At 43.5% G+C, this 24,974-nt stretch overlaps 1 protein-coding gene across 2 annotated transcripts in view; it reads left to right on the top strand.

Moving 5' to 3' along the window:
* KHDRBS2 (KH RNA binding domain containing, signal transduction associated 2) overlaps nt 1-24,974 on the top strand; it is a 736,982-nt gene that overhangs the window by 692,395 nt on the left and 19,613 nt on the right. For both annotated transcript variants that reach the window (XM_090034488.1, XM_090034497.1), the window contains 2 exons: nt 19,746-19,804; nt 20,720-20,824. The gene's annotated coding sequence lies outside the window, so the exon portion shown is untranslated. The remainder of the gene's footprint in view (nt 1-19,745; nt 19,805-20,719; nt 20,825-24,974) is intronic.

The raw sequence follows: 24,974 nt of genomic DNA, 5'->3' as shown, positions 1-24,974 counted from the left end.
ATGTAAAGGTATAAACAAGTGAGAAGAATATTATATTATGCTGGATTCCTTTCACTAAAAGTTACCTTGTTGATGAAGGGTCAAATCCAAATGCCTATACTTCAAGTGAAAGTTGCTTAGGAGGCAGTGTAGAGCAGCACAGCCCCATGAGAGGCAATGGGGAATCATTTGTTTCTCATTGCTACTCACTTCTCACAGTGGTGTCACAGCACCCCAGTGTGCTAAGGTCCTTTTAAGGGTACCATACAATATTCACATTGTTAGGTGTGCAAACACCTGCACATAATTCACAAGACAAACCTAGATATTCCAAGAAGGAATTGATTGTATGAAAAACATTCTGAAGTGTTGGGTTCCATTTGAATTATTTGCAACAATTGATCCATTTTTTTATAGTCAAAAAGAAGAGTGAAAGCTAAGATCTGGCATCTTCTAAGGGGAGCTTTGAGCCTAATAAAGTTGAAAACTACTGGCTTACAGGAAGAAGGAACTCAGAGCCATCTGTTAGTTTAAGGCAGGTTACTCCCCAAAGCTAAGTACAAACGTTCAGAAAGCCCAAGGAGGAGTCAATCTAACTTACACGGGTTTCTGTAAGCCGCCTAGTTTAAACTGGTAGTGAAAATAACACATGTTCACCCTTTGGTGGAGGTTGTGGGGGCGGGGGCACTTCTGCATGAGTTCTAGCATGCGGCATGAGCTTCCTGCACTGCCAGAGATTGTTGAGAGCAGACAGGGTCAGAGAAAGGGGCTCTGCTGGCTCGGATCTGGGCAAGCTTGGGGGTGGGGCCCACTGGGCATTTTGCCAGAGGAACTAAGTGCAGGCTGAGTGCCAGCGTGCCTCCCTGCAGGGGTGGAGGGATACCAGGGGGTCATACAGGAGGCTGGGTTGCTGGCTAACAGTGATCTAACTTGAATTGATAAGGGATCTGGTGTGGAAGTCCAAATCACTGGGGTAACCTAAATCAATGAAATCTGAATGCCCATTGATCCAGATCTACCTTAGATTGGGTTCTCCCATTTTTAGACCAATCTATGTGCACTGAACTTCTGTACGGTTATGGGTTTATATAAATTTCCAATCATCTAGATCGGTATAAGTGTAATGTCTGTATTTGTAAGTGTGCCAGCTCCAATCCACAGACCAATGTATGATTTAAGTCCCCAGTGGGACTCAGTTCTTGCACCCCACAATTCAAGAGACTTCTACTCTGAATGATCCTTGTGTACAAATTAAAGTAGAAGAGAAACTTCCTAAATTCCTTGATCCAAACCCCTTCAGCTTCCCACAAAACCTTGTTTCCAGCGTTGCCCAGATTAATTTAATCAATTTAATTTCAGATGCCCATATGTTCAGTAGAGAAATTATTTGAAACTGTGTTTCATGTCTTTGTATAGTATTCAGGTGAATAAAATTAAATATTACATTTCTTCAGCCATTTCTCTTTATTTAATAAAATTATAGACCAAACTGTATCAGGGCAAGTAAATTAATCCAGAGGTCATGGTCACAAATGCATTTTCATGGAGCAAGAACTGGCAGATAGATTTCTTTGTGAAGAAGCGATACACCCGGCTTGTATAACGACGTGTATAACAAAGTGAGAAAGTGAGCAATACTGCTGAACCCTTTGCCAAGCTTTCCTACTACAAAAGGAGTGAGGTACTAAATAGAAAAATTATCTGAAAGACATGCCCTCTGATAATGTCACTGGTCTGAGGAGAACCAAAGCTGGTAGTCATTCTTAGCTCTTTATAAAGAGCTAAAAAGTGGTTGTTAGCTCTTTTTTCACTCATAGATGCCAATGTGTTTTTCAGTAGGGGTAAGAATAATCCCAACCTCAGTTATGGAGAAGTTTAGGAACAGAGAAGTCAAATGCCTTGCCTAAGGTCACTCAGCAGGTCAACAGCACTCAGTAGAATGGAGACAGGAGTAGCAAGGCATCTTAGCCTGAAGTTAGGCAGAAGCAGCGCAGGGTAGACTATTTCATAGCATCTGACAAAGCAGGCTGTAGCCTGTGAAAGCTTATGCCTCTGAATGAGTCAGACCATAAGGTGCCAACCTGCCTAACAGAATGTAATCAGCAAAGAAGCAAGTAACAATGAAAAGCTGTTTTAAAATATAAAACTCAGAAGGCACTTGAGTTTTGTATGGGGAAATGCAGAAAACATTTGAGTTACCATTATTCTGGAGAATGAAGGTCCCAAAACAATTGATTAATGCTTTACCTGCTTGGTCCCCCTGTACATCAGTAGGAGTGCTCACAAGGACAAGGAGATGCCCAGGCAGACAGTGTGTAAGAACAGGACATCTCGAACACTTCTGTTTGCTTGCATAATTGTATCCAAAGAATGTGTTTCTGGTGTGTTTTCATGTCCTGCATTACTTAGTCTGACATTTACTATCACTTGTACTAGGTGTCTGATGCTTTATGTTTCTCAAGGGCAAGGAATAGGAATGTTATATCATGTGAAAGGGCAAAACACTCCTGTAATACAATACTACCCCACTGGGTTTTGGCCCTAAAATATCTCAAAATATCATGCTTTATACTTGTAATAATTCTAGATCTAAAAATGCTGGAAATGTTATTTTAGGTCTCTTGCATGGGTAATTTCAAATTCATTAGTTATATTTCCCCTCCTTTGAGGCATCTAAATTTGGATATATGATAACAGAGACATCTAACTTTACAACACTGTGTACTAGATAGTCCTAAAAATATTTTAAAACACTTGTAAAATGATTTTTATATAAAATTATTGTTGTATAAAGCTTTAATCAGTACTTGTTTAGAGTGACTCACTACAGTTTGGGATATGTCTCCTGTCCTAAACTCATGAAAATAAAGTCTATAAAACTCCACATTATCATGTGTCATCTTTTCACACTCTTGCTAAATATACTACTAACGGGAATGGTAATATTTCCTATTATTATTAGATTGTCTTACACATTTAGACTGAAATTTTCTAGCCTCAAGTTTTTTGGTAAATTTCAGAGCAGCTCAACACTCACTGTGCCAACTCCTTTGCTGACTAACTTGTTCATATGCCATGCTTAAGTTTATTCTAGCCCAGCACGACAAGGTCATAGAAGTAACTTCTCAGTAACTGCTACTCCTAACTGCTTGAAGCCAAAGTGGATTTGAGCACTGGAACCTTTGTTCCAAGGAGAAATCTTGTTTTCCCCGTGCTGTCAAGTGGCACATAGGCATTCTATGGGTAGCCATTAAATTCAAACGTAGGGAGAAAAAAAGCTGGATCAGAAAGGAAAGTTATTACAGAAGAGGTGAATGAGGCTGGTTGGGTGAAGAATTTAGGAATGGGAGCTATGACAGAAGCCTGGGAGTGAAGCAATGTATTACAGTGAGTAAGGAAGGAAAGATGGATCTGATAATGAGCAGAAAAATGTGGGAGTCTGACAGGTCAAGAAAGGGAAATTGAGATTGACTGTAGGACTATGAAGAAGAGATAGGTATTAGCCAGATGCCGAGGGAAAGACTGGGTTGAATCAGCAAGAAAACTTGACATACAGGAGAGAGCTATGAAACTGAGAGTGGCTTCTAGGAGAGAAAAATTGGGAGTTGTGAAAGTATTGGGACTAAGGCAGAGAGCCTGGAGGGAAAGAGTAGAACTGTCTTGCCAAGGAGTTCGAGACTGGTAGGCAAGAGGAATGAGGCCAGGACAAGGAGGGTAGGACTAGGATTCAGAGTGAACTTGAAAAATCGGAGGATTGGGCCAAAAGAAATCTCATAAGGTTCAACAAGGACAAGTTCATCCTGCACTTAGGATGGAACAATCCCATGCACTAGTTCAGGCTGGGGACTGACTGGCTGGGCAGCAGCTCTGCAGAAAAGGACTTGGGGGTTACGGTAGACAATAAAATGGATATGAGCTAGCAGTGTGTCCTTGTTGCCAAGAAAGCTAACAGCATCCTGGACTGCATTAGCAGGAGTGTTGTCAGCAAATTGAGGGAAGTGATTATTCTGCTCTATTCTGCACTGGTGAGGCCACATCTGGAGTAGTGTGTCCAGTTTTGCCACAATATAGAAGGATGTGGACAAGTTAGAGGGAGTCCAGATGAGGGCAACAAAAACTGGTGAGGGGGCTGGGGCACATGATGTATGAGGAGAAACTGAGAGAACTGGGTTTAGTCTGCAGAAGAGAAGACTGAGGGGGAATTTGATAGCAGCCTTTACCTATCTGAAGGCTCATTCCACAGTGGCTGCTGCTAGACTGTTCTCAGTGGTGACAAATGACAGAACAAGGAGCAGTGGTCTCAAGTTGCAGCAAGAGAGGTTTAATTTGGATATTAGGAAAAAACTTCTCACTAGGAGGGTGGTGAAACACTGGAACAAGTTACCTAGAAAGATGGTGGAATCTCCATCATTGGAGGTTTTTAAGGCCCGGCTTGACAAAGCTCTGGCTGGAATGATCTAGTTGGGAATGGTTCTCCTTTGAGTAGGGAGTTGGACTAGATGGTCCCTTCCAACCCTAATTTTCTATTATTCTAAGGAGCCATCAGTGCCAAAGAGACAGGATGGGACCTGGGACAGGTGGGAGAGAAGCCAATGAGTTCAAAATTGTAAGAGGAGAAATAAGCAGAATAGCTGTGTATACCAAAACAGACTTCTTCCAAACCACTGGAACTAAAGTTCCAGAGGCTTATGGTTCCACTGCTGTCACCAAACACTTCTGAAAAAAACATTGGAAGAATGTGTCTCAACTCTGTAGTGCTGATCAGCCAGCTATGTCTATTAGCTATTTTATTGGCTTAAGTGGCAGAAGACTGTGGCTATGGACACATGTAAATTTGGGTAACAATTTCAAAGGGCAGCAGATTTTATGTGTTAACTGTAATATGTGGAAAAGCTGAGAAGGACACAAGGCCATGACCAGATGAGCATGGGAGTGCGGTGTACAAATTTGCAGTGTGGCAGTAAAATTTGCTACCAGGATTTCCAGGTAGCAAGAAAAAGCAGCACAACACATGCAAAAAAAAGTGTGTGCTGGCAAAAATGGAGCCTGGGCTGTTCAGAGCAATTGTCTGGCTGCTGGCCTGGCCTCTGTCCTGCCCTGCTGCTCCAGCATACAACCAGTATACCAAGTAAGACTGCTGGAGCCAGCACAGGTGCTGGCCCCAGCTTCCAGCTTTTCTTGGTTGAAGAGTCAGGAGGAGCCAGGCAATGGTAATTGGGCCCACTGTGGGACAGTTTTTCCTGCAATGAAGCACATGTGCCTGGGCTTGCGCTGAGACAATTTGTGCTGCTGCAAGTGCATGCCCTTGCCCATCTGGATACAGCCAAAAGTAGCAAATTGGCTCCATCTTTAGCTCTAGATGAACAGTGGTAAACATGAAGCAGTTTTGATGCATTTGTATTATTCCTAGCTTGAAGGCAAGTAACAACTAGAATATAACAGTTGCCACTGTTTCCCTTTTGAAATGGCTCCATATATATATGTATCCATTCTTGGTGTGGTAGGTATAATAGAGTGGTTCTCAACCTTTTTAGACTCAAGTCACCCTCAGAAAATACCAACTTAGTTCTCACTTGTTTTTTTGACTACAGAAATTTTTCTGTTGCAAAGAAGTCAGGAAGACCAAAGCAGGTTAGACTGTTTTTAATACTATGTATTCCTATTTGCAAGCTCTTGCTTTATCTTATGAATCATGTTTGCAGACCTAAGAATGCTAATATTTGAATGGCACGCTGCATCTCAAAGCACCATAGGATGTGCAGCACCTTGGTTGAGAATCACTAAACTAATGGTTCTGATCCTACTTATGAATCTTTTATCATGATATCATGCTATTTGATAGCGAGGGTTCTCAGTTAGATTTAAAAAATAAAACAGCATAATCATCTGCCCAAACCCTACCTCCAAAGCCCTGTGTTATAATCATTTTATTAAAGATCCAAATAAAACACTCAGAATTTTAGAAAGGCCAGAGTTAAAATTGTTTGTATTTGTACAACTATTGAGCCCCCTTGCTGATTTACATATCGATATAGTCTTTAATGACATGATCTCATACCAGTTTTTTTATCATCCTTCATTCAGTGTACAAAATGGACCTATTCTAGAAATGAATAAGGATTGTGTAACAAAGGAAGGTATTATCTAATACAACCACTCCCTCATCTATTTGCAGAAGTTGGAAAATATCCAGTCAATGAGACAGGAGGTTGCTGATAAAGAAGTGACAGTTTAAATCTGAGGGTTAAAACAGGTGACTTCTGGCATGAATTCTATCCCTTATTCTACCACAATTCCTATGTGGAGCTAAGCAATCTGCCTGAACTAAAAGATTACTGATTGTGCTTTCCTCATTTTCTGAGTGCCTAACTTAGGAACTTTTGTTCTCACAGTTCATAGATTCATAGATGGTAAGGCTGGAAGGGACCTTGGAAGACGATCAGATCCAGCCCCCTGCACCAAGCAGGAAAGATAACTGGGGTCAGGTGACCCCAGAAAGGTGACTGTCTGGTCTCCTCTTGAAGATTTCTAGGGTAAGTGATTGTACCACCTGCAGAGGGAGCTTACTCCACAGTCTGGACACCCTGACTGTGAAGAAATTTTTCCTAACGTTGAGCCTGAATCAATCTCCCAGGACTTTGTGGCCATTACTCCTAGTTGTCCCCCTGGGTGCTCTGGTGAACAGTTGCTCACCAAGCGCTCAATGTAGTGCCTTACTGTAGCTGTAAGCTGCTACTGGGTCCCCTTTCAGCCTTCTTTTATTCAGGATCAAGAGTCACAGATCCCTTAGGCCAGGAGCGGGCAATTATTTTGGGTAGAGGGCCACTTACAGAATTTTGGCAATCTATAGAGGGTCACATGACAGGCAGCCCAGGACAGATTAATATTAATTTTCTAAATTTGTGGCCTGGTGGGCTGCATCTGGCCCTTTGCCACATTTTGGCCAACCCTGCCTTAGGCTTTCCTCATATGGCTTGCCGTGTAAGACTCTGGTCATACGGGTGGCTCTTCTTTGGACTCTCTCAAGCTTGCCCACATCCCTGTTAAAGTTTTGTGCCCAGAACTGGATGCAGTACTCCAACTGTGGTCTCACCAGTCCTGAGTAGAGTAGAAGAATCACCTCCTTGGTTTTGCTGGAGATGCATCGACTGATGCATGCCAGAGTATTATTTGCCCTACTTGCTACAACATCGCACTGCCAGCTCATATTCATACTGTGGTCTATTATTACCCCCAGGTCCCTTTCATTCGTGGTGGTAGTTAATTTGGTGCCACCAAGCCTGTAGGTGTGTTGGTGGTTTCTCATTCCAAGGTGGAGCACTTTACATTTCTTGATGTTGAACTTCATCAGATTCTGATCCACCCAACTTGCTAGCCTGTCTAGGTCTGCATATATCTGTAGCCTATCTTCAAGTGTGACCATGCTTCCTCATAACTTGGTGTCATCCACAAACTTGGCCACTGAGCTCTTCACTCTCGTATCCAAATTGTTAATAAAGATGTTGAAAGCACTGGACCAAGCACTGACCCCTGTGGGACACTGCTGCCCACTTCTCACCAGGATGGCACAAATCCATTCACTATGACTCTCTGGGTCCTATCCTGCAGCCAGTTTCTCACCCACCTGACTGTCTCGGAGTTAAGTCCACAATCCCCCAATTTTCTCATGAGGACATCATGGGATACTAGATCAAAGGCCTTTTGGAAGTCAAGGTATAGTCAACTGCAATTGAATAGTAGTTGTGCTTCCTAAGGCTAACACTGTTAAAAATAAGGTCCTAGGCATCTAGAATTGGAAACAAAACATTATTAACCTAATTTCTTCAGGCCTTAATTCCCTACCTGTAAAACAAGGTTAATAATACTTCCGCAGTTCCCAGCTGAGTGAACATCCATTAGTTGTGACTGCGAAGCACTTAGATCACTGGTAGGCAAAATACAGCTGTGAGGCTGAATCTGGGCCACCAGACAATTTCATCTGACCCATGGGCAGGTGCCTATAAATTCTCTGTATCTGTCCCAGCCCCAGGCTGCCCTGCTGTGCTCACATGAGGCCAAGCCTCACTCACTTCCATGGGGGCAACACACACTGCACTCCCACCCATGCCCATGGGATGGCCCTGACCTTGTCCTCACAGGTAGGGAAGCAGCAGTAGATGGCTGGGGGCTGGCAGGCAGGCAGAAATGTAGGAAAGCAGCAAGGGAAAGGTGGTAGATGTAATAGGTGGGGAGAGGGGAACCGGTGGCAGTGGCAGTGGCAGTGGCAGTGAAGGGTGGAAGCAGTGGTGGCAGGGGTGGAGTGGTAGTGGCAACAGCAGTAGTGGGCAGGCATGCAGGTGGGCAGGCACAGCAGTGAAGTGGCAGCTGAACAGGAGTGTGGGGCCTGCGCTGGTGCTCCAGGGCCGGGGATGAGGCCAGGGCTGGAGCCAGCAGCAACCAAACACAGGGCAACAGGAACACAGAGTCCAGACCAGTGGGGGCACAGAGTCTGCCTGGCTACATCACACAGGGCTCGCATGCAGTTCCTACGTTCTTTGCCCAAGACGTGCCTCTGGGGAGGAGCCCTGCATCATGGAGCCGGCAGCCTGGCCCCACTCATGGGGAACCATGGGAAGCTCTGCGCTATGGAGCCAGGCTAGCTCTGCCTCTCTACTTGGTGTCATGGCTGAGCCCTATGATCTGCACCACTGGCTTCACCACGTGGGGCTCCCACCAGCAGCATGGGGCTCGGGCATGTGAGCTCTGTGCAATGGAGCCAGCAGCCCAGTCAAGTGCAGCCCTGGGACTGCACACTGCCAGGGGGCTCCCCCTGCTGCTGCTGCTGGGGTAACACCTTGCTTGACTTGGTGTTGGCCACAGGGGATGACCTGGTGGGGAGACCTGCGGATTCAAGGCAACTTGGGGGACAGCGATCACCAAATGATAAAATTCAGTACCCACAAAAGGGCAGGCACTATAGAAGGATACAGGTGCTAACTTTAAAAAGGCTGACTTTAACAGGCTCAGGGTATTGGTTAGCAGGTTATTAGGAACCAAGAGCCTAGATGCTTTGGGGGTCCAGGAGGGGTGGTCATTCCTTATGGATATTATTCTTTGGGCTCAAAGTGAGACAATCCCATGGCAGAAGAAAGGGGGAAAAGGGGCTAGACAGCCCCTTTGGCTAATCAGGGTCATCCAAGACACCTTAAGGGCAAAATGTAGCATATAGGAAGTGGAAGCAGGGGGTAGCTAGCAAGGAGGAGTATGCTTCCTTGGCCTGCACCTGCAGGGAGTCAGTCAGGAAGGCCAAAACAGCTCTAGAACTCAGGGTAGTAGCAGGGATTAAGGACAATAAAAAGTCTTTCTTTAGATAAGTTGGGAGCAAAAAGAATGTGCAGGGTAGCATAGAACCCCTACAGGATGGGCAGTGGGGCTTAGTGATGGATAGCAGGGACAAGGCAGAGCTCTTCAAGAAGTTTTTTGCCTCTGTCTTCTTAAATAGGAATCTAGATAAACCCTCAATACGTATCATGGACATCAACAAGTGGTTGACCAACGGTCAGTGCCGATATGGTAAAAGGACACTTGGAGGGACTGGACATGTTCAAATCACTGGGACCAGAGGGACTTTACCCATGGGTAATGAAGGAATTAGCAAGTGCCATAGCTGAACCACTAGCAAGGATATATGAGCACTCATGGTGCTTGGGTCAGGTCCCAGAGGATTGGAAGATGGCCAATGTCATCCTAAACTTTAACTAGGGGAGGAAGGAGGAGCTGGGGAACTATAGACTGGTCAGCCTTACCTCTATCCTGGGGAAAATCCTAGAAAAAATTATCAAGGAACACATCTGTGGGAGCCTGCTGGCTAATGAGATGCAGAGGGGTAACCAACATGGGCTTATAGTGGGCAGGTCATTCCTGACTAACCTAGTTTCTTTTTATGACAAGGCCACTAAATGTTTAGATGCAGGAGTCAAATTGGATGTTATCTATCTGGACTTCAAGAAGGCCTTTGACACAGTATCCCATACCATCCTTATTAATAAACTGGGGAGATTTGCCATAGACGATTATACGGTATAATGTGTAGCAAACTGGCTATGGGGTCATACTCAGAGGGTGGTGGTGGATGGATCAGTGTCAGCCTGGAAAGATGTGTGTAGTGGAGTCCCTCAGGGCTCAGTTCTGGGGCCAGTGCTGTTCAACATCTTCATCAGTGATCTGGATGAGGGGCTGGGAAGCACCCTGTCCAAATTTGCAGATGACACTAAAATATGGCATGAAGCTAGCAACCTGGAAAGGAGGAACCAGATCCAGGCTGACCTTGACAGACTGGGGAAGTGGGCAGATAACAACAGGATGCAATTCAATAAGGACAAGTGCAAGGTGCTCCACCTAGGGAGGAAAAACTGCCATCATACGTATAGGCTGGGGGGCGACCTCCTCAGTACCACTGAGGCAGAAAGAGATCTTGGAGTCACTGTTAACTCCATGATGAACATGAGTCATCAATGTGATGAGGTAGTCGGCAGAACCTATCGCACCTTGTCGTGCATCCATAGGTGCTTCACAAATAGGTCCAGGGAGGTGATTCTCCCTTTCTAAGTGGCACTGGTCAGGCCGCAGCTGGAGTACTGTGTCCCGTTCTGTACGCCACAGTTCAAGTGGGATGCAGACAACCTGGAGAGGATCCAAAGAAGAACCACTTGTCTGATTGGAGGCCTGCAGAGAAGGCCTTATGAGGAAAGGCTAAGGGACCTTAACTTTTTCAGCCTCTCCAGGAGAAGGTTGATAAGGGACCTTGTGGCAGTGTACAAATTCATAAGGGGGGAGCAACATGAAGTAGGCAATGATCTGTTTACCAGGGCACCCCCTGGAATAACAAGAAACAATGTTTAGACTGAAACAAAGTTTAGACTGAACATTAGAAAAATGTTCTTCACGGTCAGAGTTGCCAGGATCTGGAAGGCCCACTGAGGTTCCTTCCGACTATGAATGTATGAATCTCACCATTCACCATCTGTGATCTGGTGGTGTCAACCAATGTTCTGCTCACAGCTCCATTGATAAGCATTCCTTTTTGCCTGTGGGAAGTGGCACTGGACTGGGATCAATGGGACATGAGTTATAGTTTTTTACTTTACTGACTGGCATTAAAAAGAGTTCCTTTCACAGCCAGTATGATTATAGGATTCTATGCAATTACAACCCAATCTCTGTTATGGCAGACACATGCCTCAGCCACACTTTCCTTGAGAAACAATTTCCTAAATATGTGTACTTAGATATGTTGCCTGTAAAATGAGGATGCTAAAGGTTATGAAACTCACTGATTCGGTGTATTACACATCTTCCTGTCATGACACATTCACACACAACAAAAGCCTAGTCCTTCTGTTACCCATTCACCTTCATCTTTTATCTCAAACAACAGAGGTCTGTGCCGATGACAATGCGTGTGCAAAGGAGAGTATTAAAGTAGCACATAATAGAATTTGCTGGTTTTAGAAACCTACATTAAAATAAAGCAAGCATAACAAAGCCAAACACCCAAAATACAGAAACACCAAAATTTAGGTCACTTGTGTACCCTGAATTTTGGCCTCTTGTGTATCAGTATGATGCAGCATCTAATTGGATATTCACAGGCTATATTTAACAGTATCCATATCTACCCCTGTGCAGAGGACGGTCATTCACAGGGAATGAGTCAGTTCTGGGTGACCTAGGTGCTTCCTTGTAGTTGCTTTATCTTACTTGTTGCAGTATTTCGAAGATGTAGACTGAGTCAGAGGACCACAACAGGAGGCAGGCTTCTCCTATGATTAAAAAAGTTGACTTTTTTAAAACAGTTGAGCACTCGCATGATCAGGGGGCAGCAGGGCAGGCCCTACGAGGAGAGGCTACGAGACCTGAACCTGTTCAGCCTCCACAAAAGAAGGCTGAGAGGGGATCTGGTGGCTGTCTATAAACTGTACAAGGGAGACCAGCAGGCAATGGGAGAGTCCCTGTTCCCCCTAGCACTACGGGGAGTAACAAGGAATAACGGCCATAAATTGATGGAGAGTAGATTCAAGCTAGATATCAGGAGGCTCTACTTCACAGTCAGGGCGGCTAGGATCTGGAACCAACTTCCAAGGGAAGTGGTGCTGGCTCCTACCCTGGGGGTCTTTAAAAGGAGGCTAGAGAGACACCTTGCCAGGGTCATTTGACCCCAGCATTCTTTCCTGCCATGGCAGGTGTCAGACTTGATGATCTGCTCAGGTCCCTTCCAACCCTACCAACTATGAAACTATGACTTTCATCTGGCTTAAGAGAACTGGATTCCAATACTTTTTGCCTGTCAAAAATGTTTGACTGTACTTAAACCAAACTTTTCACGTGTATACACTGATTGTATTGGCTATCTACCCTGATTTAAACATTAATGGCATCATTTTCTAAAAAGACACAGGTACACATGAAATCAGAGAAAGCTGGGACTGTGTGCCATCTTTAGAAATAACACAATGTGCTCTGGAGGTCTTATCCCAAGGTTGGAACTCTGATAAGTCTTGTTCTGATGATGACTCTGCTATTGACTCATTCTGTGGCCTTGGGCCTGTCTTTCTGCAGTTAATGAAGATAATAGTCCACCAAATTTCTCCTAGAATAAAATAATCAGAGGATGTGTCATGTTTTGACCATAACAGTGGTTATTAGATTTAATCACTGCTAAGTACTCTGAAAAATCAGGCCTTCTTAGAATCTGAGGTCATTTAGTGAGATATGCAAATTGAGAGAGACATTTGCAAATATCAGCCTTAATCTCCTTCTACTTCAGTTGCTCATGTGTGAAACCTCACCCTATCACGCCAGGGTGTTGTGAAAACACGTTCATTAATGTTTCCAATACTCAGATACTATAGCAATGAGTCATAGTGAAGCCCTCGAGGAAATGAAGAAGTCCATGTTCAATAGAGGACTTGTATGGAGAGAAGTAAATCTTGAGGTCTACACAGTGAATGGAAAAGACAAAAATAAATGTTTGAGCATCTGTCTCACTCTCTCTGGATTGGATCTTGCAAATAAAACTGCATCCCAAAACAGACAGATTCAAATTTATAAACTTTTAACTGCTGCTATTTTTCCAAATAGTTAACTTGTCAAATAGTTTATCCACTGTAGCTTCTCCTTCTTAAAATAATTTAAATGAGAGATCCACATTTGAGTGGATTAAGTGATTGTGTGATTTAAGGGAATTAAGTGATTTTACCCTAGCATAACCAATTAGGCTACTTATTGCAAAAAGTAAGGGCATATAGAAGCAACCACCTGTCACCCTAGAATTGTTCTATATCAGAATTAATTAGGTTAATTAAACGCATTGATATTTTGGGCCACACTAGCATTTTTACATATCAAAGTATTTTCCTGAGGTGACTACCATATTTACCCAAATCCAAGACTATCCAATTTAAGATGCCCCACACTAAGTAGATTCTGTATATGAAAAATTGTAACTACAAACCATCAACCACTGCAGTACAGAAAACAGTAGGGGGTCAGGAGCACATAGCCCCGCCCCCTTTGCCCCCTCATACCTATGCCTGCCCCCTCTCCAGCCATTTGCTCACTTTGCTGCCTATCCCTGCAGCTACTTGCCCCACCCCCATACTTGGTTGCCCTCCAAACATGCTTCCCAAACCTTGCCTCCCCAGCCACTTTTCCCCTCCCCTGCTGCCTGCCCTTCCCAACCTCTGCTCCCCACCAGAACTAAAGGTAATCAATAACAGGGTGGATTGGGGATAGGCTGTGAAGCCTCCCCTTGCTTCCCTTGAGCCACATGCTGTGGGTCTTCCCTGAATGCTCCTCAGTCACTGTGTGGTCTCCCCTGCCCTCCCTCCACTGTGTGCCCCCTCTTCTACAACACCAGTAACCCTAACCCAGGGTAGGCACCTGTTCAGCTTTGGCTGCAGAGTCACAGTAGCTAACTGACTGTGTCAGCTAGTACCTGAATCCAAGATGAGGCTTTTATCCCCCAAGTTGACTGGGGAGGGGGTAAAAACTTATCTTGGATTCAGGTAAATACAATAATATTATTATTCCTATATTACACACCAGGAACTGAAGCAAAAAGGTGAAGTGATTTGCCCAATATGACACAGAAGGTTACTGAAAGAGCTCATGGCCCCCTGAGTAGCCATGTATTGGGTACATTTATTTGAAATTTACCTTGTAGCTTTAATAAGAAAGAATCACATGGCAATTTAACACTAACTAGGGTACACTTTTTCTCCAAATGACATCAGGGTCTAGCTATTGCTGTTTCTGCAACTGAGGTAAGGTTTAGCTTCCATTTAGCAGGTAACTGTTTAGACACTGCAGCCCCTAAACAGTTACTGGCACTGACATATGATTTTCATTTCTCTCAAAACCAGATCTGTAATTAAGAGCAAGGCCATATATAATGCTTTATACCTGAATATACTCATGAAAATCAATAGAACACTTTGTGGGTTGGGATACTTAATGTGAGAAAGGTTAGCATAATGTATTCTATAATTTGTGCTATGAGGGTGCATCTACACATGTGTTTTACTGCAGAGTAGACTAATGAAACAGTATTAGGGTGAAGTCAATTAATTAACTCCACTGTAAGACAGTACTGTCAGGGACAGTAATATCTTAAGGCACAGAAATTTCCTGCATTTAAATGCATGTGTAGATACTGACCATGGGCATAAATTGCATCCAGTCAGCACAGCCAGCTAGGGATCTGCTCTGCCCAGCTCAAATTGCTTCTGTTACAGGCACACATGTAGATGTTGCACCTGGGAGCAGTTTCCTCCAGGTTATAAACAGCACCAGAGTTTATTGTGTTGCATTAATTGCACATGTAGATGCACCCAGGTACATCAAAACTAGTTCAGAATTTAATATGCCAAACCTTGTAATATTGTTCATACAGGTAATCGTCACTGGTGCAAGTAGTCACATCAAGTTCAGTGGAATTAGTTTTGTGATGCATTATTGCCTTGGCAAATGAATATAAAGTTGAGTATCAGAGGCCATGAATACTAATCTCCCTAGCATTAGCAATTCTACTGTAGGCATATGGATAGTTTCTATTTTAGTTTCTCCATCAGTAACAATGAAAATACTAGTATACCTCTCATGGATGTGTTGTTAGTACTGTCCGTTTAGCACTGGGAGGATTTTATGTGAAAGCATGTGTTGTCATAGGGATTAACATTCCTAAAATGTAGACCAGATAGCAGGAAAATGGAACATGTACTTCATGTTCCGATACAGCACTTCCCAATGCTGACGTTCCTTTTCAACCTTAAACCTTTCCAAAGCGTAGGTAACATTTCTATGATTTCCACCTAGCACCAGGTAATGTTGCTAAGCACTGCTGCACTGAGGGACACTTAACTACTCTTCTGAAGTAGAGATAGCATTATTTCCAGGGAGCTGAAAATACACATTTTCCTTGTAAATTTTGTGTATATTTCCTAAAGTGGAAAATTGCATAAATAATAGATTAACACTTGATAGGCTCTGATGCTTGGAACCTGAACCTTTGGATTGAGCCCTTGGTAATGAAAATTTTAAGTGAAAAGGATTTTCAGTGTAAGTAGCTGCAAGACAAAATCAGAATTGATCTGCATGATACCACCTGAAGCATATACATATTTGTGTACCATAGTAACAAACGTAGGGTTCGGTTCTGCAAGAAACTAAATGCCATACTCCTATTAAAAATACGCTGAAAAAATGAAGCTGACTGCAAATATTTATGAGGGGCTAAGTCATTGTCCAGTCTACACAGATTTGCAGAGGCAGGGAGAAGACTTGTGATCCCACATGCATTTGCCCAGAAATGGATCCAGGATTTGCAAACGGGAGGTGCAGTTGCAAGCCCCACTCCCTGGCTTCTCCCCCTCCTCCCCTCCCATGGGCACAGGCAGATGGTGCTACAGGAGCAGCAGCTAAGGACTAAAGTCCCAAAGGTAAGAATTCCCCCACTACCTTCCTCCCTTACCTCAGAGGCACATCCTCTCCCTTACCCTCTCTTCTCCATCCTTTCCTCTCTCTCTCCCCCTCCTCTCCTGCTTGCCACTGCCAAATGCCAGCCTGGATGGTGAAGGGAGCCCACTCCACCTGGACTGTGCAGGGGCTGCAGTAGCAGTGACCAGAGAACATGTTCCCCCTCCACACTCCTGCTCCCAGGCCACCAGGGAATCCCTGCGGGGAGCAGGCAGAAAGAGGGAATGTACTTGTCCAGAGCCTCCACAGCTGCAGTGCCAGGCTGAGCACAACCCCTGGGAAGTCCAGCTGGAGCAGGCAGGAGCTCCCCTCACCTCCTGGGTGTTGTCCCAGCATCTGGCAGGAGAGAGGGGTGGTGGGAGGGGAGATAGAGGGAGAGGGGACAGGACTTGCCTAGGAGCATGAAGGGGAAGGGAAAGGGGAGGGATGCTTACCTTCTTCAAGATATAAGCCCCTGGTGTCGCTCCTGAGGCCTGGTTGGGAAGTAGGGTGGCTGCACCACTGCATCTACTATAGCTCTGGCCCCAAGTGAATGTGGGAGTAAGTGGGTGTTTCTTGCCTGCTGGTCTTCTCCTGGAGGAAGTGACTGAAACATGGGCACCGGAGAGTGCACAAATGTGTGGAACCTGTCTCAATGCACCACATGAACCAGTATGATGGACTGGAAATCTTCTACTGCTCAAGATTAGTAGCACGTTACTCACTGCCTAGGAGCAAAGGAATTTCAGGGAAGACATTTTGCCTTTTAGAGAAGAATTGCACTAAAGTCCCTACACCTTATGGATAGTAAATGCACCATAGAGTTAGCACCATAGCAAAGGTGCTCTCTACTAAGAGGTAGGGCTTACTATCTGGAAAAAAGCCATGGCTGGAGCCCTGCTGTGATACATGCTATACAAACATACAGTCCCTATCTTTGAAAGCATATCATCTACAAGCTTCATTTTGCAGTTCCTTCACCCATGCCCAAAAATTATATTTGGACAATAAAAGTCTTCTGTATTCATCAATATTTTATGTAGCGCAATGGTTTCACTGTTTCTTTCCCTTTTCCTCTGTTAAGCTTTGGAAGGAAGCATTTTTATTGACTCTAACTGAGATTTTCAAAAATAAGTGCCTAAAATCAGGCCTATGTTTTGGCATTTAAATAAGTGGATTCTTTCTCCAAAGTGCTGAGCAACCAGCACAGACTTCAGCTACATCCTCAGAACTTTTGAAAATCAGAACACTTCTGTTTTTGAAGTTCTTGGCCCATGTACACATATTCCCTTACCTCACAGGTGCCTTGTGAGGATAAAAATAAGTATTAAGACTATGAGGCACTCAGATGTTATGGTATTAGGACCATATAGGTCTTTGCCTAAAAAGCCTTAAATGGCCTAGGTCTTACATACCTACTGGACTGCCTCCTTCCTTATATTCCATTGTAATTCCTAAGGTCAAGTGAGAAAAATGTCTGGCATGTACCATCTGGGCACCAAATTCACTTGGCAAAAACACATGGGAGGTTGTTCTCAGTAGTCACTCCTCAGCTTGGAACTACCTCCCTTCAAGCTCACCAAAGCACAAGCCTGGTATGAGACCTTCACAGGTGGAGTTAACTTTGGGGTAATGTCTGAGGAATTGTCTTATTATTTATTTTATCCATTTTCATGACTTGTTTTCATGGGAAGCAGCCCTCAGCCTTTTTGTGAGGAAAGTGACACAGATATGTAATCTAGGTCAGTGATTTTCAAGCAAGGATGCTACAGGTACCTGGAGTGTCACAAGATATTTTTAAGGGTGCTACATAATATTAGCACTGTTAGTGTGCAAACATCTACATGATTCACAAGATAAACCCAAAGATTTCAAATAGGAATTCAGTGCTAATGACATGCTGACCTGATATGGTCTTTCTGAGTTCTCTGCAACAGCTGTATCATTTTTCTGTACTCAAAAAGGAGTGAAGACTAAGAGCTGGCTTTTTCTGAGGGGCGCCTTGCATCTAAAAAGGTTGAGAACAACTGATCTAGGTACACTAAGAAACTGTTTTGGCCTTTATGCTGTGCACTTAACTCTCACTTGCCTCAGTGATCTTAACATATATTTTGACCCTACATGGTTTTTAACTCTTCTTGACAGAGCGCAATGGTTTTATAAACAGTTTGACACCACTCAGATTGAAATGTAATCCCTTTCTATGGCAACAAAACTGACCAATCGGAAAAAACTGTATTCTAAAATGTTCACCATTGAAGACTTCAGCACAGATCAATGGACATTATGTATTAATGTAAGAGGACACAAAACTGAGAGACTGTCAAAAGATAAAAGTGCATCTAGCTTCCCAAAGCATTTGATTTTTTTCTTGTGAAGTCAGACAGCATTGAAATAATAATGCAGTGCTTCCCACATTTCCCTGTGGTGGCCTCGTTCTTTTAGGGAGGGCTGGTTGTTGAAAGAATCAGTCAGAAAAACTACAGCATACAATTGAATACAGGGGTTTTCCGTTAAAGAACTGGGTTGTTACGCTTACCACTGACTTTCTTCCTCTCACAGAGGTTAAGTCACATGTCAAGGACACAAATCTTAAGTAGATCATATTGCTTACTGTACAGTCTTCCAAGTGAAGCAGACAAGAACTCATATATCAATGCATGTTGAGTAGCGTCCAACAAGTATTCAAGTAAAATACAAGTGGCATTGTTAAAATATATTATTTTTAAAATGTCAAGCAATAATCCATGAGAAATAAAAATAAGTCTGTCACCCTCCTAAAATGTTTCTTAATGTGTAGTGACACCATAAAAGCTACCTTTATTTATTACAAATTGTAAAATTGTGGCATTGAACTAATCAAATTCAAATCAGTTCAACTGCATAATTTTCAGTGAAGAGGTGCTTATGAAACACAAAATGAACTCCAAACTGGAAGGCTCATTGCCTCCTAATCAAAAGCAGTCAGCTTTAAACATCAGCCAGTCAGGTGATAAGTTTGTCATTTCTCTGCTGCGTTCTTGGTGGGAAGTTGTCAAGAAGGCTTGACAGCCCTTAAACTTGCTATCACATTTTTCCCTGTTTATAAACCTCATGTTGATCTACTAAAATCATTGGGAGGCTGGGAGGAAAGGCACAATAACAGTAGTTCTGTTAAACTATATTTGCAGCAGTGTATGTCAAGCAGAATTTATGGAATGAAAATATGTATAATTTCTGAAAAGAAATTTTCACCACCCCTCATGTCTGGTTCTCTCTTGTCTAATTGTGTCCGGCTGCATTGGGGGGACTGAGAAATATTAATGATTAATTGCCTAGGTGTCAGAGAAGTACAGACTTGTAATACATCATTAGAAGCCAGAGATCAGGGAGTCTGAATTAAAATGAGAAGCTCTGGATGAATGTATTACTGCTATATACAATTAACAGCACAGGCCAGAAATCATTTACTTTCATAATTTAGAACAATGGCAGCTCTCCACTGAAAACATATTTACGGTAATTTTACATTGCTCTCTGCAGGCTTGGTACAAAAGGGAGAGAGATGAATTAATATGCACCAAAGCAGCAGAGGAGAAACCTGTCTTTGAACTGTTCTTTTCTTTTTAATCAGCGCAGCCTCTTCTGAAAATGAGACAGGATTATGAATAGGTGGAGAGCATCCAGGTTATAAAGGGCAAATCAGCTTTACATGATTTGCTTCTTCAGTGTGATGAACTGAATTTGACCTTTATTTGACTTGGGTTGACCAGGTCTTCTCCATTTTAACCCAGGTCTGATCAGCAATTTCAAGTCAGCTAAACTGAAGTTACACCGACCATCTGTCTTACAGGTCTGATTTCCCTTCACTCTTAGTATTAATACTTCTGTCCTCAAAGAATTCTCTAATGTTGATAAATGTCTTCCATTTCACATCCACAAGTATGGGGTTCCACAGGAACCGTAGTCATTTTAATACTGGTTGGGGTCCCATTAAGCTTTGGAGGTTCTTAAATTGCTTCTTGGAGTTTATTTGTCAAATAACTCAGGGTATAAAAGTAGCACCATAAACATTAATTGAACAGCCATTAAGCAGTATGGCTGTTTGTTTTGGGTTGATAGAGGACATAAAACTTCATACCCTGTGGTGGAAAACAATTAGATCTGATGATGAACATGCTATTAAATATACCATTACCAGACTTATATCAGTTTAACTTTACAAAATAGCAACCAGCTGTAGTAAAAATAATATACAAATGATAGAAAGTCATATTTTGACTGTTATGTCACAGCCTGTTATAAATATTGTAGTTTCTAATGTTTTATGCTAATGGCAGTGACTAATGGCAGTCATTATCTCCATTCATTCTCATAAAAAACATCCTCAAGAGAGGATGATCATAACTAGAATGCTGTTTAAAATTAACTGTGTTTTTCTAAAACACAGAATATAAAAAAAATACAAGAGGTTGACTGGTTAATTTATTTTGTTTTGAGTATGTTTGACAAATACAGCTGTTGTTAACTGTGCCATGAGTTGAATTGATATCCCTTTTAGAGCTGTTTTTGGCATGCTAACACGTGTACACATGCCTTGTTTCACAGAACTCTCTGAAGAGAGAGATGTAGGTGAACCTTACAATAGAAAACCAATGGCTAGAATAAATCTGACACTGCCCCTCTAGAGGCTTAATATTTTTTAATAAGGACACTGAATTTCCTCATCCATTTCTTATTTCAGTTATGAATTCTGCTTACTTGACAGGTACAGAGCACTTCATTATGTGCACGAACAGAAATGCTTAAACGGATGAAGCAGCTATTTGCGTCTGATAGGAGCTAAGTGGGACATTAAATTAATGCCAAACAAGTGAGTGCTCTTTTTAGTTTCATTATAAATGGCTGCAGTATAGCAGTAATGTGTTGACTCTTATGTGCTGACAACTTCCATATTTCTTACAAACTTCCCTCAGATCTAGACATGGAAAGATAAATTCCTACTCTGCATGATAAAATTAGCAGTAGATACATTAATAATTGAATAAGGATCTCCTGAGAAATACCAGAGTCCACCAGGAGTGTTGGCGACTGAATGGTTTTAAATGAAGACTGCTGTCATATACAAGTACTTACATAAGCCCCGAGTTAAGAAGCAATGTCTGTAGCCTGTTTGGTATCAAGTGAACATCTTGCTTTTCGGAAACCTGAAGTCACTTGCATAACTGCATTTTCTCATGTCATGACCAGACTGCCTATAATTCATCTTGGCAGTGTACTTGCCAGCCCCCTAGTTCTGTGATTGTACTCTCCAGCATATAATCAAACTAAACTCAGCAACACACACTCTCTCTCTCTAAACCAGTGATTATCAACCACAAGATAAACCCAGAGATTTCAAATAGAAATTGATAGTGTTAAAAACATCCTGATTTGTTGTGATCTTCTGAGTTCTTTGTAACCAAAGAATTGCTCTATTATTCTTTTGTAGTAAAAAAAAGAAAAGTGAAAATTAAGAGTGTGTATTTTCTGAGGGGTGCCTTTAGTCTAACTATAAGTGCCTTGAGTCTAAAAAGGTTGAGAACCAGTGCTCTAAACAATGTTTTGGATACAATTGAATATAAGAACTGTGTACTTTATAATGAGACCCAAACACACTCATCCCTAACCACACTCTTTTGAGCACAGTGAAAGCCCTACACTTGATCTATGTGCACGTTAGCTTCTTTAGTTTGAGACTTTGTGGGGCAGAGAGAAAAGAAAACTATATATAGACAAGTGAATGACCTATGGAGCATCTGGGGCCTACATGATGCTTGGTAGGACACACGGCTGCCTGGTTTCTCCTGTAAAGGCCTTGATATCTAAATTATAGATATTAGTATGTAATGATTTTTGCTGTTGATCCAATCTGTCAACATTACTCAAACTAGTGATATGTATTTAGTGTGACTTCTAGTGAACTATAGCATTAGTCAGGTGGTCAAGTTATCTGCTGGAGTAAATCAGCACATATGCTGATTTGTGTCAATGGAGTAGCAGAAGTTTGAACAAGTAGGTCACACTCACACATGCAGGCACATGTGCTTGTGGGGTGGGTGCAGGGGTATGTGAGGGGTTTGTGGGTGGATTGATGGAGGTATGTCAGGGTGGGAGTTTTGGTTGGGGGCGTGGGGCTTGTGGGTGGATTGTGGGGATTCAGCTGCGTGGGGTTTGTAAGTGGGTATGTGAGGAGTTGCAAGTGGGTATGAGGGGTTCATGGGGAATTGTGGAGGGGCCATCACACACCCACCTGCCCACACCCCCTACAGCATTAGGCAGAATCCAGCAGTGGGCTGTCCGGGTGCTCATGGCCCACTGCAAGTCAAGCCTTCTGGTGGTGGACGTTGCTGCCTGAGACTCAGGGGCTGCACTTTGCATATGAAGCGAGCCTGGTCCGCTGGTGCACACTTTTAAACAGGATCAGGATGGCTTCTGCCATGACCTAGGGATTCCGGCACCACACATAGGAGCTGTGTGCCATCAAGCCAGCCTGGCTCCTGCCTGCATGTGCCCCATGTGCCAGTGGGCCAAGCCAGCTCTATGGAGGTAGGAGCCAGTGCAGCCCCATGGCACATGGATCCTGTATGCAGTGCCAGAATCCCTGGATCTCAGCAGGAGCCATCCCAGTCCCACCTAAAGGTACATCCCAGTGGACCAGACTGGCTCCATGTGCCATATGTAGCCCTGGGTCTCCGGTGACACCATGCACCACTGTGGGGGCTTGCCTGCACCGGACCATGAGTGTCCCGATGGCCCACTGCTAGCTTCTGCTGTCCAACATGGTGGGGGCCTGTGCACCATGTGAGGGGGCAGGCAGGGGACCCCCCCTCCCACATATTCCCCTCTCAGCCACAATCCCCCTCCACCCCCACACAATCCCGCCAACCCCCACATCCCTACTTACTGGGAACAGAGCCTGGGTCTGAGCCACTGCTGCAGCCTTGCCCTGCTTCTATTTCCCACAGCACACTGAGGCAGCATGCTGGAGTAGCAGGAGCATGTGGCAGGCACAGACCCAGCCTCTGATTGCCTCCAGCATGCTCCAGGAACATGCCCTGCACCGCTTTTTTCCTGAATATTTGTTTTTTATATACTGGGATATCCTGGCATCAAATTTAGAGTCTGCACTGCAAATATGCGGTGTGGGGAACACTTTATGTTTCCTGGTGTGCCTCCTGCAGCAGCTCAGACTACTGCAACAGGCATGTGCTCACTCATCTAGACAAGGCTGTGGAGGGTGTGGCTAAGAGTGAGTAATAGCAGCAAAGTCAACTTGAACTGAAGAATCAAGTTGGACTGCACAGAAATGTCATTTCTTCCCAAGCAAACTATTGTCTGGGATTTCATATTATATTATGAGTCATAGGTTTGACCTATGTCTTTTCACTTAATTGATTATCAGTTAATTTTACAAATCCCAAAAACTAAAACACAGTGAACTTTACTATGGCTATCTATATCAGTATTTTCTAGCACTTCATATGTGATTTTTCATCATCTAAAAAAGAGGATAGTTGTAGCTTAGTTTCTGAATATATTAATGTCATCTTCTAACATTTTGAGTAAACTATGATATGATCTGATAAACTAGTACTGTCTTTAAACAATATTCAATATTATAAGTGTACAGTTCAATTTCTTCCTTTTATGCATGCTACTGTTGTTATTCAGCAAGGCTAGACTATTGTGGTAGCTCCATATACAGTCTGGTATTAATCTTACTCTGTTTAAGATATTGGATTTGAAACCTTTTTAGTGTACGAAACACTTGAACAGTTTCTGTTGTCACTTGAAGAAGAAGATAAGTCCCACAGATTCATATTCATATAATGAAGTATGTCTCTATCTATTAGACATCCTTGAAACATCCTGAAATTGACTCAAGCTGAGGAAATAACAGTACTTTTTCTTTTCTTTGTGGTATCAAAACATGGATGCAGTTGTTAGAGATCAGTGTATAACAGAAGAAGGTATAAACATGCTAAAAGAATATATTTAATGTATACCTATATTAGAATGGAACTTTATATTCTGCTGCACATAAATAGGATGTGGAAAGTATACCAGATGTAATTATTATTAATCATTTCTGAACAGAGAAAATATCTCAAGGATGTATTTTCAACTTAATGAACATATAGGCTAAGTACACATTCAAAAAGCTTGAGGCAGAATGGGTTCAATCTTTGTAGGTTTTTCTAAACTGTGTAGCTTGAACCAATAAACTGAACTGATGTTCATCATTTGGATGGCCAAGATAGGCAGAAGCCTGCATTAGCCCGGGGCAGGAGTCTGGGGGTGCTCACATGCACCACCCCTCATGGCCAGCTGCTTAAGGCTCCTCACCCAGCCCAGTGGCAGCTCACACCTAACTGGCTGGTAAACATACACCACCCCACCCCTGATGTCAGCTGCAGGGTGGGGAGGCCCAGCAGAAAATATGTCCCTACCACCGCCTCTTAGAGGGGGATGCAGAGGGGGGAATGCAGTACCCAGCCCTAGGCCCCAGCCGGGGGCTGGCAAGTGTGGGAAAAGCTCCCACCAGCAGGGTATGCACCCCCTGTAATCTGGCTAGCAGGATTCCAGTTGGCTTAGCCCTGCCCACTTCCTGGGCCCCTGCCTGTGAGAGGGGATGGGGGGAAACACACATACCCAGCCCGGCACCGGTCCCCCTCATCCAGGGTCTGCCTAGCATAGGGGAAAGACCACACTGGAAGTTTTTTGCTCTCCTTCAGCCCATCTTATGGTGCTGGAATAAGCTCAACCTGCCCCCCTCCCCTCCCCAGACCCCACCTATGAGAGGCAATGGCCAGGGGGTAAATACATTGGGCCAGCTGGGCACTGGCCTACCCAACTGGGGTCTGGCCAGTGCAGAGTGGGGAAGCCCCAACCATGGGCTTTTCACTCTCTTGCAGCCCAGTGCCCCACCCCTTTCTCAGCCCCCCACCTCAAGAAATGCTTGGATGCTTATTTTGCTGCAA

This window comes from Crocodylus siamensis, chromosome 1 (genome assembly GCF_052110815.1).
Source record: "Crocodylus siamensis isolate JL-2025a chromosome 1, ASM5211081v1, whole genome shotgun sequence".
NCBI classification, from domain to species: Eukaryota; Metazoa; Chordata; order Crocodylia; family Crocodylidae; genus Crocodylus; species Crocodylus siamensis.
This window is presented reverse-complemented; position numbering and strand designations above follow the sequence as displayed.